This window comes from Lissotriton vulgaris, chromosome 8 (genome assembly GCF_964263255.1).
Source record: "Lissotriton vulgaris chromosome 8, aLisVul1.2, whole genome shotgun sequence".
Taxonomy (NCBI): domain Eukaryota; kingdom Metazoa; phylum Chordata; class Amphibia; order Caudata; family Salamandridae; genus Lissotriton; species Lissotriton vulgaris.
The window spans coordinates 423,397,907-423,414,997 of NC_141696.1; the positions used below are offsets into that span (position 1 = coordinate 423,397,907).

At 44.7% G+C, this 17,091-nt stretch overlaps 1 protein-coding gene across 5 annotated transcripts in view; it reads right to left on the reverse strand.

Annotated features, from left to right (window-relative positions):
- Positions 1–17,091, reverse strand: part of HERC2 (HECT and RLD domain containing E3 ubiquitin protein ligase 2) — a 1,676,463-nt gene that overhangs the window by 404,632 nt on the left and 1,254,740 nt on the right. The gene's annotated exons all lie outside the window — the stretch shown is intronic.

Genomic DNA, 17,091 nt, shown 5'->3' on the forward strand with positions numbered 1-17,091 from the left:
CTGAGAGCAGTTTTTGAGCTGTAGCACTTATGGTAAACATTTCACCAGTCTATTCCCCACTGTGATGGGCATGCAGAGATTATTTCCACCCAGGTTTTTGCTTAGTAGTTATAGTTGCACAAGTTATTTACCTTCGGTAACTATGTATCTGGTAGAGATGATTCTAGCCGCAAATTCCTTCACCTTCATGTTCCTTGCCTTTGGGTACTGCAGTGTCTAGCATTGCTCTTTATGGTGTTGTTCCTCACCATTCCCTTTTCTGTTCTTTCGCACCTGTTCCTATATTCTCACAGTTTTGTCTGATGGCTCCGCATTGTGGCACGGAAAAGTTCTCTGAAGAAAACTGACGTAGGCACGCCGGGGTGGGACTTATGTGACCATGCTGACGTCAATTACGCTGAAAACGCCTGGGTGGAGTCGCGTGATGCAGTCCCCCCGGCGCGCAGGGATGCTGGGCAAATTTTTTTCCGGATCCAGTAGCACGCCTGGGGATAATACTACGAGAAGGAATCTGCGGCTAGTAGTCTCTATCAGATATTGTGTTGCAACCACCACCATCACTTTTGTGAACACCAGGGGGCCACTGGTAAAACCAAAAGGGAGCGCAGCAAACAGAACATGCTTGTGGCCTACTGTGAGCCGAAGGTAAAGTATGTGGGGCTGCAGGACATCCTGAAGTTCCAACGCTACCATCCAGTCTCCAGAGTCGAGGGCAGACAAGACATGGGCCAGGGTGAGCATCTTGAACTTGTCCTTCGGCAGAACAGCAGTGAATGATGGGTTGGTATGCTACCCATAGAGATTAGACAACTGGTGGTTAGCCAGATTGCAAGCATTGCTCCAATCACCTTTTGTGTGTTTCATGTACCACCCCAAGTGACAAGCATATGCTCATGTGTGATCCCTTGCTCACTGTGGCAGTGGAACAAGCTGTACCCCACTGAAGAGTCTCAACCAGAGCGAAACAGGCCTTGTGTTCAAGTTCAAGGAGAACCTGGGCTGGCAGTTCAGGCTGGACTGTTCCTATTGAAGCAGGATCTGGAATGATTTGCATATTGCAGAGTCCAAACTGAGGTGGCATGGTGGGAAAAGTAACAATGGGTTAGCATGCTACTGTGAGCGATTGCAAGGTGTTAGGCAAACTGAAGGCATTCCTCTCGTCACCTTTTGTGTCCTGAAGCACTTGGAAGCACTGACCCTAGAGGTGGTGTGACTGACCACAGTGAGCAGGAGCAGATGACCTAGAGCTGAGGCTCTGTCAACACACAGAGAATCAAGAGAGAGTGAAAACAAATGAAAAAGCAACAACTTGAATAGCGCATAATGTGTTCAGTGGAACTTTAATTAGTACCTCAACCATACAACTCAGCCTTGAAAAAGATCCATACATTAAATGGCTTTCGTAACACCAGTTGTGATGGAAATTAGATGTCCTCCTTATATTCTTCATCTTCCCAGTCAACAGTCAACAGGCTGGGGCTCCAGGAATTTGTTTCCTCTCCTCTCTTGTGTGTCCCTTGTTTGTACCTGCCCGCGGAGACTCAGCACCTCGTTGTTGTTGCCCACCTGCCTGCAGCCGTCCAGCCACCCCCAGTGACCGGTAGTCCTCCCGCCGCCGCACTTCCATCAAAGAGGCCACCGAGTGGAGGACTACCATCCCCAGGAGGCAGTGCGGCCCCATTCATCTTGCGTGCCCGGAGGCGCCATAAATCATCCGGCACACCGGGGAGCGAGTGTGTCCCTTGTTTGTACCTGCCCGCGGAGACTCAGCACCTCGTTGTTGTTGCCCACCTGCCTGCAGCCGTCCAGCCGCCCCAGTGACCGGTAGTCCTCCCGCCGCCGCACTTCCATTGAAGCGGCCGCCGAGTGGAGGACTACCATCCCCAGGAGGCAGTGCGGCCCCATTCATCTTACGCGCCCGGAGGCGCCATAAATCATTCGGCACACCGGGGAGCGAGTGTGTCCCTTGTTTGTACCTGCCCGCGGAGACTCAGCACCTCGTTGTTGTTGCCCACCTGCCTGCAGCCGTCCAGCCGCCCCAGTGACCGGTAGTCTTCCCGCCGCCGCACTTCCATTGAAGCGGCCGCCGAGTGGAGGACTACCATCCCCAGGAGGCAGTACGGCGCCACGTCATCTTGCGCGCCCGGAGGCGCCATAAATCCTCCGGCACATCCGCGTCGCGGGAGCGCCCGGGGCTAAGCCCGGGCAAAGGGCGGGCCGTTTTGTGGCCGTTCGGGGGCCGAAGGAGGCCGGGATGGGCCACCCCTCTTGGCCCTCGGCTGTCTCTACTTCGTTGGACCTCATCGCATGATAAAGTAAGAACTGCACACATTGCTTTCTGGGACTACTGTCTTCCACTAACCTTATGTCAGCCAACATGCCCCCCTGTAAAACAGCTAAACCACCCAAAACCAACATACAATCCCGAAAGCCATAGATCGAATGTTGCAAAGGACTATTGGAGTAGTGACAACCGCCATAGAGCATACCGAAAGACGCTTGTCGCTACCTGTAGGCTCATTGCCCCCCACTCTCCCTAATTAGCTTATCGGATACCACTAACATTTCTCAGGATTCTTACTTACTGCCATCATTTGTATCCCTTCCAGGTATTCCACCTATTCCATCTGTAACACACCCACAACTCTTCAAAAGGACACTAGCATCACGGAATACCCTTCCCTGCACTCCACGGCTCTATTTCCATCACTGGACAATGATATCATGGTTTCTGTAGGGGCAGTCAATAATGTTACGTCCCCCCAACACCATCCTGTTACACAAGACAAGGAGGGAGAGATCAGCATTCCCTTCCAGTTACGTGAACAGATCTCGTCACCCATCTCCACTATAGATCTATTAGAAAATGAGGCTCTACTAGAAGGGGCTTTGCCATCATCGTCACAACCACTCACCCGCTCACCTATAACGACCAAGAACCGTGTTGTCCCGAGAAAGAGGAAACGTGAGTTAGAACCAATCCAAGGTAGAAGCACTAAGTCCAGGAAGAAAACAGACACCAAATACGGGAATGCTAAGAAAATCCAAAAAGATTTTACATCAAATGAGATAAACACCCCAAATAAACTCATAGCACAACCCCCTCTAATTAAAGAACTGGTAGAGAATTTTGAGCACTTGATTAAATCCCTAATCCTACCGTTAGTTCACAGGTTAAAAATCATCTCTGAAAAGCTAGGAGAACTAGAGAGTACAACACAAACTAATGTAGAACTAACTAGAGAATTTATCAAGCAGACATCCAAGAACACAGCATGTAGGAAACCTACCATTCCTCAAGCTTCCCAGGACAAAGCTACTAGACCAGTGAGTAAAACGATGAATGGACAAAATAACCCTAAATCTACTCCTGGCAAAAACGCTATGGCACAAACCTTACAATCAGGCCAGGCCCAAAAAAATCATATAGCTGTACCTCAAATCCAACAAGGCCCAAAAAATACAGGGGAAAAAACCACAAGGGTAGACACTGCATACAAAGATCCCAATAAAAATAAAACCGCTGTAATGGGCCCAAAAACAACTCTAATACCACAACTGGTAAAAACAATTTTTCGGCCCAAAATAGGCCAGAAATCAGAACTCGGCGTGAGATTCAAATCACGCTTCCCCAGAATCAGCCCCATTTGTTGCTGTGTTGACAGGGGTCCCAGAGTTACTTCCAACCCAATATGAGGACTATGGGAGCCTAAAAAATAAAACAATATATTGGTTAAAAAGGAATAGACCCCTCCCTCCAAATATCAATGGAGAGATTCTACACGTTAGAAGGGCAAAATAGTTGGGTGTTAGACCAAAAGAATCAGTGGAGATGTTATGATCATCAACTTCAGAGACTACAGAGTAATGAACCATTTAAATGAGTGGTACCAGGAAAGGGAGAACTTGGGTATACAGCTTCAGCAATTAAATTACTTCTATCCTAGGACACTGATTCTTCCCAAACACCATCAGGAGTCTCGACGCCAGGAGGTTTATCACTACTCACCTACCTTAACAAATAGATATCATGCTCTCCTAGGCTTAGATGGTGTAGATTGACGTACCCAGGGATTCTCCCCTAAGGCAACCTCCCACTTCCAATTACATTCTGTAGGTCACCAATCACCAGTTCAACCTAAATTGGGAGTCTCTAAGAGAAGTGTAATCGAGCCACTCACCCACATCACTAATACTGAACAATCTCAAACCCCCCTAAGTAGCTTGTCATTTTCGCCAAAGACTGAAACCCTGGCCTCTGTTATCACATGGAGTGTGGCTGGTAAAATCGAAGACACTCACTGGCAGTCAATAACAACAACCCATTCTGTCATTGCCGTTCAGGAAACATGGGCAACCGAGGCACTCCATCTTCTGGGATATAAAACATTCTTCACCCCAGCTATACCTAGTAGAAGAGGCAGACTCAAGGGAGGACTATCCCTATATATATCAATAACTACTGGTCCAACTATCATAAAAAGTTACCTGGATAATAATCACTATTAAATTTTAATTTCCACCTGGGGTTCTCAATTTTTTTTAATCATAATACATTTTTATAATAACATTCCGCCACCAGAAGTAGAGAAGGTAATTAAGAAATTGTTTAATACTCTTAACTCTATCGAAGAATCCCTAACTGGGGATATGACAATTATTTGGGTAGGTGACTTTAATTGTTCCATATGCCCCATGAGTTTAAAGGGGGTGTGTGGTCTAGAGGGAGAAGACCATGGGGCAATATACCACCACTTCTGCCATACAAAGATTGGTGATTTAATGAATAAAATAATGGGAGATTACTCCCTGGCTTTTACTAATGAGCTCTGTAACCCGCCTAAAACATTCACCCCAACCTTCAATGGCAGAGGAGCAAAATCAATCATAGATTTTGCTCTATATTCAACTCGGTATGCTGCCAAGGTAACCGATTGGCTCACCCTTAATACAGCTATGAGCGACCATTACCCCATTTCGGTCACCTACAACTTTGACCTTAACAGTCGATCGCAATCTCTTGACACACACTAGGATCTTAATCCGATCCTTGGGCAAAAAAATGGGTTTACAATTAAATGGGAGAAAGTAATCCCAGAAAATTTGATAAAAAGCCTGGTGAGATCTACCGTTGATGATAATAATGTTTGCCTGTCCCTAGAACAGGGGTCTTCAAACTGTGGGGCGCGACCCCCAGGGGGGCCGTGGAGCGATGCAAAGTGGGTCGCGCTCCCAGTCACACTTCTTACAAGGTCTTCAACCCCCCTCTTCCCCCGGCCTGTGTGTCAGCCCGGGCTGCTGCAGTGCAGCTCGCGGTGCTGGGGCCTCAGCTGGGCAGTGACTGGAGTCTTTGCTCTGGCAGGCCCGAGTTTTTCATAGATCTTTAAAGACCATTTGCATAGGCTGTCCTGTCAGATGTAGGAAATTAGCTGGTATTTACTGCACTGCTCACAGTGCTTACGCTGATTTAATATCTTCTCATTCCTGGTTTTACCTTCTCAAAGGCGCTGCATGCATGTCCAATATCCTTTGACAAAGGTAATAGGCTTATACACTTTATTCAGCATTTTTATAATGTGCACAGAACTGAAGAGCTGAATATCCCGTGTTGTGGCAAAGAGAAAATCCGATATATGAGGAAAGGGCTGCATTAAGTCAATGAAAGATGCGTGTGGGCTGATCTCCAACATGGGACCTTTTCAGATGTTAAAAAGAGGCCATTCCATAGAACGGGGAGGTGGGAGGAGGTGAAGAATCTGCAGACAGAGTATCCTACAGAAAGAGCAATAATGTTGTAAGGAACTGGGTCTTCTACTGGATAATTCTAACTGCAGAGTCCTCCCTTGAGAAAGGATACCAAAGCTGTACCTCCCCAGGTAGAGAGTCAGTGCCATGCACTCATGTGACACTTCACTCACCTGTCCCCCTCACTGTTCAATATGCAACTCACTCAAACAAACCCGTCAGTAATCATACATTCATTCGTCCCATTCTGAATTTGCATTCGCACCCAAATTCACACGGCCACCTCACTCACCCGGAAGTCACTCCTCTACCCTACTCACACACTGTTGCATTGCTTACCGTGCATCACATGGGGACTCTTGTCACCCACACAGTGCAGAGGGTTAATGTGCCTGCTACAAAGAATATGTACCTTGCTTCAATTAACAGTAGCCCTGCCTACAGGTTTAGAAATTTTCAGGAGGGGGTCCTTACGCCTCAAAATGTTAACAGGGGGGTCTCGGCATCCAAAAGTTTGAAGACCTCTGCCCTAGAAGAAGATTCAACCTCTGTTCTTAGGGTAACATTTGTTCTAGAATTAAAAATCTCCTGACAAAAACCCCTCGAAATACCACCAAGGGCTCCCAGGGCTGGTTTGACAGAAATTGTAGAAGTGCACTTACTGCACTCAAAAACATCCTGCACACCAGTTCGTCCACTAGAACACAGATTAGAACTGCTAGACGGAATTATCGCTTTGCCTTAACTTCCAGGAAAAAAGATCTTAAACTTAAAGCTTGGGCCAGTCTGCACGCGGCGTGTGAAAAAAAAGACAACATTGCCTTTTGGAAGGCCTTAAACGCACCATTTTATCAAGAGCGTCTGGGCCCTTCCTTAGATAACGCAATCTCAGCACAGGAATGGGTGCAACATTTTCAGGCACTTTACAGTATCTTTGCTCCCCTAGAAGACTCTATTCATGTAAGACCTACAACTGAAAACCGGGAAGTACATATCTGATAGACATTTATTTTGAATTAGAAGAGGTCCAAAAAGCTTTAAAGGAAAGTTCAGCGGCCAAAGCTCCAGGACCTGACAGTGTGCCAATCGATGTTTTTAAAAATGTTCCTGACCTCTGGGCCCCAATACTTACAAATGTACTTAATTCCTCCAATAAAATTGGTTTTAGCAAGACCTGGCAAGAGGCAGTCCTGGTTCCCATATACAAAAAAGGTGATAGAAATGATCCTGCCTGCTATAGGCCTATTTCGCTTTTAGATGGCTTAATGAAAACAGCAGGCAGGATCATTCATTCCCGGATACAGGAATGGCTCTTATCCCCACTACAATATGGTTTTAGGCGAGGGAAGGGAACGATAGAACAAGGTCTAAATCTTGCCCTTATTACGTCAAAATATATACATGCTAAAAAAAACAATCTATACGTAACCTACGTAGACCTTAGTTCTGCGTTTGATTGCGTAAGGCATGATATTTTGTGGCAAACCTTAGGGGATATTGGGCTAGACAACAGGATCCTTATTTTTATTAAGAACTTTATTTTGGGGCAGGTGCCCGTGTGAGATTTGGCAAAAAAGGAGAATGTTCAGATTTTTTCCCTATCCACAGAGGAGTAAGACAGGGGTGCATTGTTGCACCCCTGCTTTTTAATTTGTATATAAACGATGTGGGTACTTTCCTAGCAAAACACTATAATGACTACCCAGTAATCAAGGGAAAATCCATACCCATACTCCTCTACGCCGACGATGCGGCAATTCTATCACAGACTAAGAAGGGGTTACAAAATGCGGTAGACACATTCTCACAATACATGAGTAAAAGGGGGCTACACATAAACGTCTCTAAGACCTTTACAATGTCTTGTGGCCCAAGGAAAGTCAAAAGACCTTGCAATATAATCCTAGAAAATAGACGCATTGACTTAGCAGATATCTTTTGTTATTTAGGTGTCCATTTTGACAGACGAGGCACTTGGAAACCTGCAGTCAAAGCGAGAGCCCTAGCGTTCACTAAAGTAACAGGAGCACTTTTAAATTTTGCAAAAAAGATAGGATCAAGGCCAACTAGGGAGCTCCTCCAAATTTATAAATCAAAATGCGTCTCCATAGGCACCTACGGAGCTGGCCTATGGGGGTCGCAGCCTCTGGAAACAATTCAACGAATAGAGAACAAATTCCTAAGATATCTGCTGGCAATGTCTAATAGCACATCTACATACGTGCTCCATGCTGAGCTTGCCATACAACACATCTCAGATATCATAAAGGTGGCACCAATTTTATTATGGCATAACATCTGGACCAACCCTGCCACAACACTGAACAGAACTGTAATAGAGGGGTAAAAAATATTACATGGCTCACCTAAATAAAGAAGTCTGTCTCTGATATCGGTCACCCGGAATATTTCTCTAGCCCAACTACAATGGACTTTGTTTCCCGATCCAGTCTAAAAAAAACTTTGATGGAACACCTTGAAGCGAATAGATGGAACAAAGAGAGGTCCAAGATATCAGTCATAAATCATGACGAAGTTACATTGCACAGAAACATCCAGCTGTATCTTGTTGTCGACCAACCCTTTTTTTACCGCAGATTATTAACATCTTTTCGATTCGAAACGTTTTTTAGATTAATAACTCTCCCAAGGTGTAACGATTGGTCCAAGGATAAACTTATCTGTCCCTGTGATGAGATATCAACCCAATCTAATATCCATTGTACACTGTATTGCACTTTATACTCATACCCAAGGCGACAAATATTAAGACCTCTTTTGTTATTATGGGGAATAAGAAAGTCGCGAGAGGCTTATAACAAACTAAGGACTTTAGAAGATCATTACACGATTAATACTGTAACGATGTATTTAAGAGCAATAATGAGACTAAGACGGACAATTATATTTGAATAATTCTTGCTCCCTTGATGAATTAACCCTATCAATCGTAATTTTTAATCTATGTGCCCCTATTGAAATCTTATGTTAATTTTTAAAATACTAGGAATATGGATTTTACGATTGGCCTTTTGCTTTTAATTTATAATTTTAACCATAATGAATTTTAATGATTGTGATTGTTGTGTATGCTTTTATGAATTGTTTTTACACTTCGAATAAAGCTTTTTGAACTTGAACTTGACTACTCCTCACTTGTTACAGGGATGCTGGGCAAATTTTTTTCCGGATCCAGTATCACGCCTGGGGATAATACTACGAGAAGGAATCTGCGGCTAGTAGTCTCTATCAGATATGTGTTGCAACCACCGCCATCACTTTTGTGAACACCAGGGGGCCACTGGTAAAACCAAAAGGGAGCACAGCAAACAGAACATGCTTGTGGCCTACTGTGAGCCACAGGTAAAGTATGTGGGGCTGTAGGACATCCTGACGTTCCAACGCTACCATCCAGTCTCCAGAGTCGAGGGCAGACAAGACATGGGCCAGGGTGAGCATCTTGAACTTGTCCTTCGGGAGAACAGCAGTCAATGATGGGTTGGTATGCTACCCATAGAGATTAGACAACTGGTGGTTAGCCAGATTGCAAGCATTGCTCCAATCACCTTTTGTGTGTTTCATGTACCACCCCAAGTGACAAGCATATGCTCATGTGTGATCCCTTGCTCACTGTGGCAGTGGAACAAGCTGTACCCCACTGAAGAGTCTCAACCAGAGCGAAACAGGCCTTGTGTTCAAGTTCAAGGAGGACCTGGGCTGGCAGTTCAGGCTGGACTGTTCCTATTGAAGCAGGATCAAGAATGATTGATTTGCATTTGCATTCTTCATCTTCCCAGTCAACAGGCTGGGGCTCCAGGAATTTGTTTCCTCTCTTGTAGAGGTGACTGCATTTCCCCTTTTGCTAGATGGGTAAGACACAAAGTTGTTTCATTAGGCATTGACAACACCAGAAATAAAATGCTTAGGCCAGCTGTTAGAAATAATCCTTGCAGGCTGGTAAAGTAGGGCATTGAAGAGAGGCTCGTTTTCAATGGAAGAATTCTGTTGTCGAGGGCCAGTCAAAACTTAAGAGTGCTTTTTACTTTTATCTAGGACTACTGGGATCCAACCAAGGTGAATGGGTTTGTTTGGAACAAGTGAAAGTCCAGCTATAGGTCTGAAAACTGTGAAAAATACACCCTTTCCATACGCAATTCTCATGGTAATGAGGACAAGCACTTTTACGGTTTTTCAGATGAGCAGTATGGGGGTAGGAGCCAGAATTCAACAACCAAACACAATAACCTATTGTTCAGTCCAGTGTTTATCTTTAATTCAAAAGAAAAGCTTAATCTAACAGCAAAACAAAACACTTTAAAGGTGGTTCACTTACAGAGTTGCGACCTCACCTACCAATTCTAGTGAAGTAATTTTACCCCATACAGTGCCCTTCCCCCACAATCCTCCATTAGAGCTCAACATTTATTGAAACGTAGGCAACACTTACAATTACCCCAATGGATAGTTAATAGGTCAGATCAGTAGCCTTTATGCTCAGAGAGGATAGTACTGGCAAAGGCCAGCATTCAGGCAAAAGGATTTACCTCTGCGTGAAGCAGGCACAGTCACTCATGTTGTATGAGCTCATCCCCACTGGACAGTGCCATCAATGACTTAGCACGCTCAGATTCAACATCAGCTGATGCAGGTGGATTTTTGTATTTGACAGAGGCTTTTGGGCCAGTGCAGTAAGGTGCTAGTTTTAGGCAGATGCAGCACCTGGGGTTGGGGTGTAAGCTGCTCCTTGCAGGTGATCATCTCGGGTTGGCAGCAGTAAGAACAGATATTTGGTGCCTGAGGTAGGAATGCCTGACATCACAATGACTTTTTGAGGGATAGTTACTTTACGCATCTCACCATAAGAATTGTGCCGGGAACATGCTGGGCTTCACCGCCTGATCATGACCAGGCACACTGCTACCCTCTTTCAGCAGGATCTAGGCAGACCCTCAGCATTCGTCAGCAAGTTACAGACTTCATGTGATATTTCCTTACCTATGGGAGACTGGCTGTCATGCAGGAAACAGACCTGGTCATACAGCAGTTCTTCGAGTACTATACAGAGCACGTCCTTCTTAGGTGAAGAATAACTTGGACCTGGAAGAAAGTGGTGTGGTTTGGATTCCACTTGTACACATATGTTCCATACTGGGGATGTGGATCAACTGTCAAAGGCTTTAGAACCAGTTTGAGTTGGTTGATTTTCAAATGCTATTTCCTGAATTCCTTAAACATAGTCTTTGTGCCACGTGGTGGTTTTCACAATAGGTAGAAATGATACTGCCTCATGGCACAAGTATCCAAAACAAGGGTACAATGGAGTATGAGATCTCTGCACCTGATTGTCATCAGCCTTCCTGAAGCAGTAATCAGAGACAGACAAAAGGGCAGGCCCTACCTAGAAAATTCCTCACTTTGAACAACAGACACTGTAGTCCCAGCTCCCACCTCTTAACATCTACCAAGTGACTATGCTCAGAAAGAAATAGCCAGCAACCCATTGCTAACTACGACTTTACTGAATTTCTAAGTGTAGCCCAGTTTGCATGGTTCCTCCATTCAATTTCTGGGTCTCCATCCTTAAGTCACAGGAATGCAGACAACACACTACTACTGTCTGAGGATGCTTGTATCTACTCTCAATCTTGTATCATGCTGACCCAGGGTCTACCCAAAATGTATCCCACTGGTGCCAGAACTCAGGCTAGCAAAACACAGAGGCTCCTACTACCACGTATGTTACACATCCACTATACATACACACACTCAACATGCACATAGAATGTCAACGTAAATATAGAGGGTTAACACTCAGCGTAACTTTACACAAATTAGGTCATAATTAATCATTCATAAAAATCTGTATACTGCCATCGCCACTATGAGACTGGACTGTAAAGCTAAGCAAGCTTTCTGGAAATGTTGCCCCCTTATGGTCACAGAACAGTTTCTGGACCTTGCACTACTATGGACAGGCCTAGGCGTCCATGCACATGACAGATTAGCGTGATGGCAGGACTAAACAAATAGACAGGATTCCAGTTTCATATGTAGTTGGGTACTCTGGGAAGGGGTGCATGCCTTGGGCAGCAGATTCTCTTGTTCAAACGGGTGTGCAGTTTATAGAGTAGGTTGTTAGGTTTAGAGTAGATTTTCCACAATTATAAATTAAATTATTTGTAGTCTTTGTCCAAACGTACTGAAAATAGAGACACTGGCCGATTATGAGAGGAGATGAAAGTATATAATTAAACGTATGATCCTTTTTTTTTAATTATAAATGTTCTCTAGTCAAGAGGAATAGCTCTCTCAGTCACTGGAGGCTACAATTATGGAAACACTCTCTTATATAGAACAGGCTCCAAGAGAATATAATGTTATGGCTTTTACTTGAGACGTATAACTTCTCAAGATTTTCTCTGATGACATTACTGAAATCTGGTAGAACTGTGACCCAGTGGGAATCAAAAAGGGCCGCTTAGCAAAGATATCATCTTGGCACACTACAGCCCACAATTTGCTTGTGCTGTTTTCATTACTTTATCACATACGTCTATATCTAGCAGCTATACACACAAAGAACACCTTTGATTATCTTGAGTGGGAGTATATTATATTATTTAAAATGGGATTGGGTGAGGTGTTGATGGGATAGATCCAATTGTCATATCATAATTCAATTGCTCAAATCAGGATGAATAGCTTGGTGTCAGACCGGACGTGCAAAGACAAGGGCATAAAACAGGCCTGTCCACTTTCACCCATCCTTTCTCTTTTATCAACTGCAGTGTTGATTTTGCATGTTTTAATTTTATTATTAACATAGGGGTGAGAAGAAATTTGAACTAAATGTTCTACCTCCCCCCACCAATCACACACACACCACACACACACACACACACACAAAATGATGGTTTGTGCCCCTTACACAAGTGGTCCACAATTCGGACTGGGAGAGGACTATGTCCTGGCTATATAATATATAATATATAATATAATATAATGCTACTCTGAATCTGGTGGAGGTGCAGAGCAAAACAACTAGCATATTGAATCTGACAAATAGCAAGTGGCATTATGGATGTTCACAGGCTAAATAAGTCACATGTAATAGCTAGCACGTGTTAATGAATTTCAAATGCATTTATAGAATGTACATTCAGTCAGCTCGTAGAGGGCTGTTTGAATTTACTGCAGAAGCTACACTTGAAATATACTACCAACCCAATACAAAGCTTCTTGCACCTTACTTGGCTATTCACTATGATACTGTAGTACTGGAAAAAAGCATTTGTGGAATTCTATTGTATGGCTAGTGTTCAGTTGACTCCCTTCCAATTCACAGCTCTGCTGGGCTAAGTCTGGGATTTCCCAGGGATGGTAAGTCAATTCAAGGGTTGTGCTGCTATTGGCAAAGAGAAGAGTGGCAATGGAATGGGGACGTGACCCAGCACCAAGGGCTCAGAGCAGGGTGAGTGACCTTGTGTATTTTAATGACATGGTGATATGCAATGCTTTTTCTGGTAGCGTCATGCTCTATGGACATATGGGAACCCATTCAGTGATATCTTACAAAAGACTGTACCCATTCAGATGCCGAACTTGACCTGACTGATCAGTGATCCTTAAGACATGATTACCGACTAGGCATGGAACCTGAATAGGATGGATTCATTGGGGTGTACATGTAGAATGTTAACCAAATGACTTACCTTTGGCACCACTATTTCTAGTGGATACTCTAATATACATTATCTTTTTTATCCCCCCCCCCCTCCAGGCATCTGACTGGATCTGGAAACTTTTTTGTAATTGCTCCTGCATGCCGATAGGTTGCACCATTGGATTCCATGGCTGCCTCATTCTGCTTCCAGAAGTTAAGGGATGGAACTGTATGGAGAGGTCACCTTTACTCAAAGATGTCTATTTACAACCAATCATTCATGCTGTTAGACACAGAACATCACTAACAGATTGTGAGCCATGTGAGTGCGCAGAACCTAACCTAAAACCTTATTAACACCTAGATAGCCACTCCATAGAAAAAGGAAGGGGGATGGCAGAGAGGAATTAGCGGTTTTACAGTGTATCCACCAGAAAGAGCATTATCGAAGGTAAGTAACTTACCCTTCTGCTGGATACTTCCAACTGCAGAATTCTCACCTTTTGAATGGAGACCAAAGCAGTACCCACCAAATATGGTGAGTCTGAAGCGTGGACATTAAACCAGAAAGTCTGGCAGGATCAAGGAGGGAATTTATCCTTCCGTGAAGACCTGAGAGTTGATACAATAGTGCCTTTTGAAGGCGTGAACAGACATCCTGCTAGCAGATGTCCTGTACTAGAACACATCTGGCTGAAGCCATCATGGTGAATTTGGCTCTGATGGTATGAGTAGGGAGCCTCCTTCATGTCCAAGGCATAGTACATCTTGATACTGGTGCCAGTTTAAATTGATCAAGTCTATTTTTGAACTGCCCTTCCTTTCGTTACACTGACTAATCCAACAAAAAGTTGGTTTACCACTCAAGTGCTTCTTGCTCCAATTGATGTAGAAACTAAATGCACTCATGGGATCAAACTGGTTAAGCTTCTCTTCCTCCAAAAAGTTAGTCAGCCTCTCGGTACATCAAGAACATCAAAATCACACAAGTTCGTTTTGAGTTATGAATTATTACAGGTTTGAAAAATCAACAGTGCAATTTCTCAAGTGGTAATGTTATCCTATGGAGGAAGACATACACTGCATACAGGTGCTTCACAGTGACTTATGGGACCAGTCTCCTGGACTTAAGGTAAGTATGGTCTAAGGCAGCATGAACAGGTCACCTTGGGTGGCACTGGGGTGGCCGAGTTCAGAGGTGCTTTTCAGTCTTGGGTGCCCAATGTAAGTCAATGGGGATCGGTCCTGTCGAAAAGAGGCTGCAGGTTTGGACTGGGAAATCAGTCCAGCTGAACCAACAAGTGGGCTAAGTTCTCACAATGCTCGGGACGTGGGCTGCCTTCTGTACTTTTCTCCATTGGACAAAGGCGCGAGCGCAGAGGCATCGGGTTTTCGTCACCCTGTCCACTCATAAGGGAATACCTTGGCTTTTTCCACAGTATACCTCTTTTTGGTATACTTTATAAAGAGCCAGCTTCCTAAAGTGTGGGTTGAAGAGAAACACATGGACCTGCCTGTCCCATATGGAAGGGGGACATCAGATTTGGGAGAAAGGATACCAGGCTGCACTTATAGCTTTTGAAGGTCACTGACGCAACACACAGAAGTGAACGCAATGAGGAAAACTGTTTTAAGGGTCAGCAACCTCAAAGAACAGTTGTGCATAAGGTGTGCACATCAAGAAGAATGTAGGAATCAACTTAGGGTCCACACTACAGCTGAATCAAAGGGGCACGAGGAAACATATGTGAACCAATGCACAAAATGCACCACAACAAGGGATTTAAATAGACATGGCTGTTCAGATGGATGCAGAAAAGCTGAAAGGGCAGACAAATAACTTTTATGACAGTGCCCACAGCAAAGCCAGTTAGGCCAAAAACAAAACTAACAGAAGAACATCAGAAACTTGTGCCTGAAGCAGGTTGACTCCATGGTATTTGAGCTAGGCAACAAACTTTGCCCTGTTGTCACTGACTTTTGGACGGGCAGCGAGTAGTCAAAATGGTGTCCAACACTTCTCTAGGCAAATCAAAACTAGTCAAGTTGGATCTAACCCAGGTGTCCGTTGTGAAAGGTCAGGGGCAGAATCATGTCCCTTTGTTGGGATGGCAGATCTCCCCAAAGAGGAAGATGGAGTGGAAAGCAGATGCTCTGACTCAGCAAATCAGAGTGCCTTATTCTTAAGTAACCAGTCCAGGGCTATCGAGTTGATCTGAGTTGTCTCATCTGAATTGAAGAACTCAGTGAAACAGAAGCAGAAATGCGTAAAGAAGATCAGAGTCCCACACGCGGAGAATGCTTCTACTGCGGGCCCATGAGACAGAAACTCCAGAGAACAAAAGGATTGACAATTAACATTCTCCGCAGCAGCGAAGAGTCCTACCCGAGGGATGCCACACGGGGCATTAAGGAGAAATTCCCTGAAGGTCCAGCTAGTAACAGTCTTAGACCACTGCCTGCTCTTTTTGTTGCAGGACCACATGGTTGTTGTGTTGTCCACCAGAACCTGAACAGGGATGACACTAATACAGGCCTTCATGAACAGCCAGACAGCACTGCAAGATCAATGTGGTGACTTTGCTCAATGGCAGACCAGAGACCTTGATTTTTGACCTCGCGCAGGTGGCTACCCCATCCTAGATCTGATGCACCAGTCACCACTGGGAGCTCTGAATGGGTGAAAGAAAAACATTGTGCCGCAAGTCAGGTTGGAATCCTTCATACATCACTGAAGGTCTCAGGCCACTTCATCTGTAACACAAACGTTATTTGAGGCACTTCCAGTGCTGAGCCTTCTGAAGCCTCTCTGCCAGGTGGAAAAGCTTTACACGCCATTATGTCCAAAACGGCCCCTCTAAAGGGAATCCTATGTACCAGCCAAATGAGGAATTTTGGTTCATAAATGGATAATCCCAGGGAAGAAAAAAGTAAGATGGTCATCTGGAGGTGGTCAGCGACTGACTGTGTCAAGCCCGCCATCAACAGTCAGCTGCTGGGGTACGGAACTATGTGTGCCGCTGAATCATGAAGATGGGCTGTGAGGACAGCCATCACCTTTGTAAATGTATGGGGAGCCACGTTGAGGTCAAAGGCAGGAAGTGGAACTGAAAGTGTTTCGACCCACAACAAAAAGAAAGAAAATAAATGTGGGACCACAGGCTGGGTATATGAAGCTAGTTCAAGAACATGGCGAGAGCCGCTAAATCGAGGGCTAAGAGGACCTGAGCGAGTCAGCATCTTTAATTTCTCCTTCTCAAAACAGGGTGTTCAATAATCGAACGTCCAAAATTGACTAGGGCCCAATGTTTTTCTTGAGCATAAAGAAGTAAATGAATAGCACTATTTGACCCTCTCCCTTGCTGGTACTGGATTTCTACTTTGGGCAGGAATGACTGTCCCTCCGACAAGAATCTGGGCATGTTTTACCAAAGTCTGGGCAAAATATGGAGGACCAAGAAGAGGAGGAGGTGTTATAGAACATTAACCATGATGAATAACCTGCGGGACCCACTGGTTAGAGGTAACAACCTCCCAGCTGGGTATATCCTGCCCCCTACTGGCAGGCAAGAACTCCAGAAAGGGACATCAGAACTTAGTGAGATAAGCAGCAGCAAGTGAAGAATGGGCTGCTGTACTAGCAGAGATGGCTGATTCTCGTAATATGCAGGCCCCTGAGATAA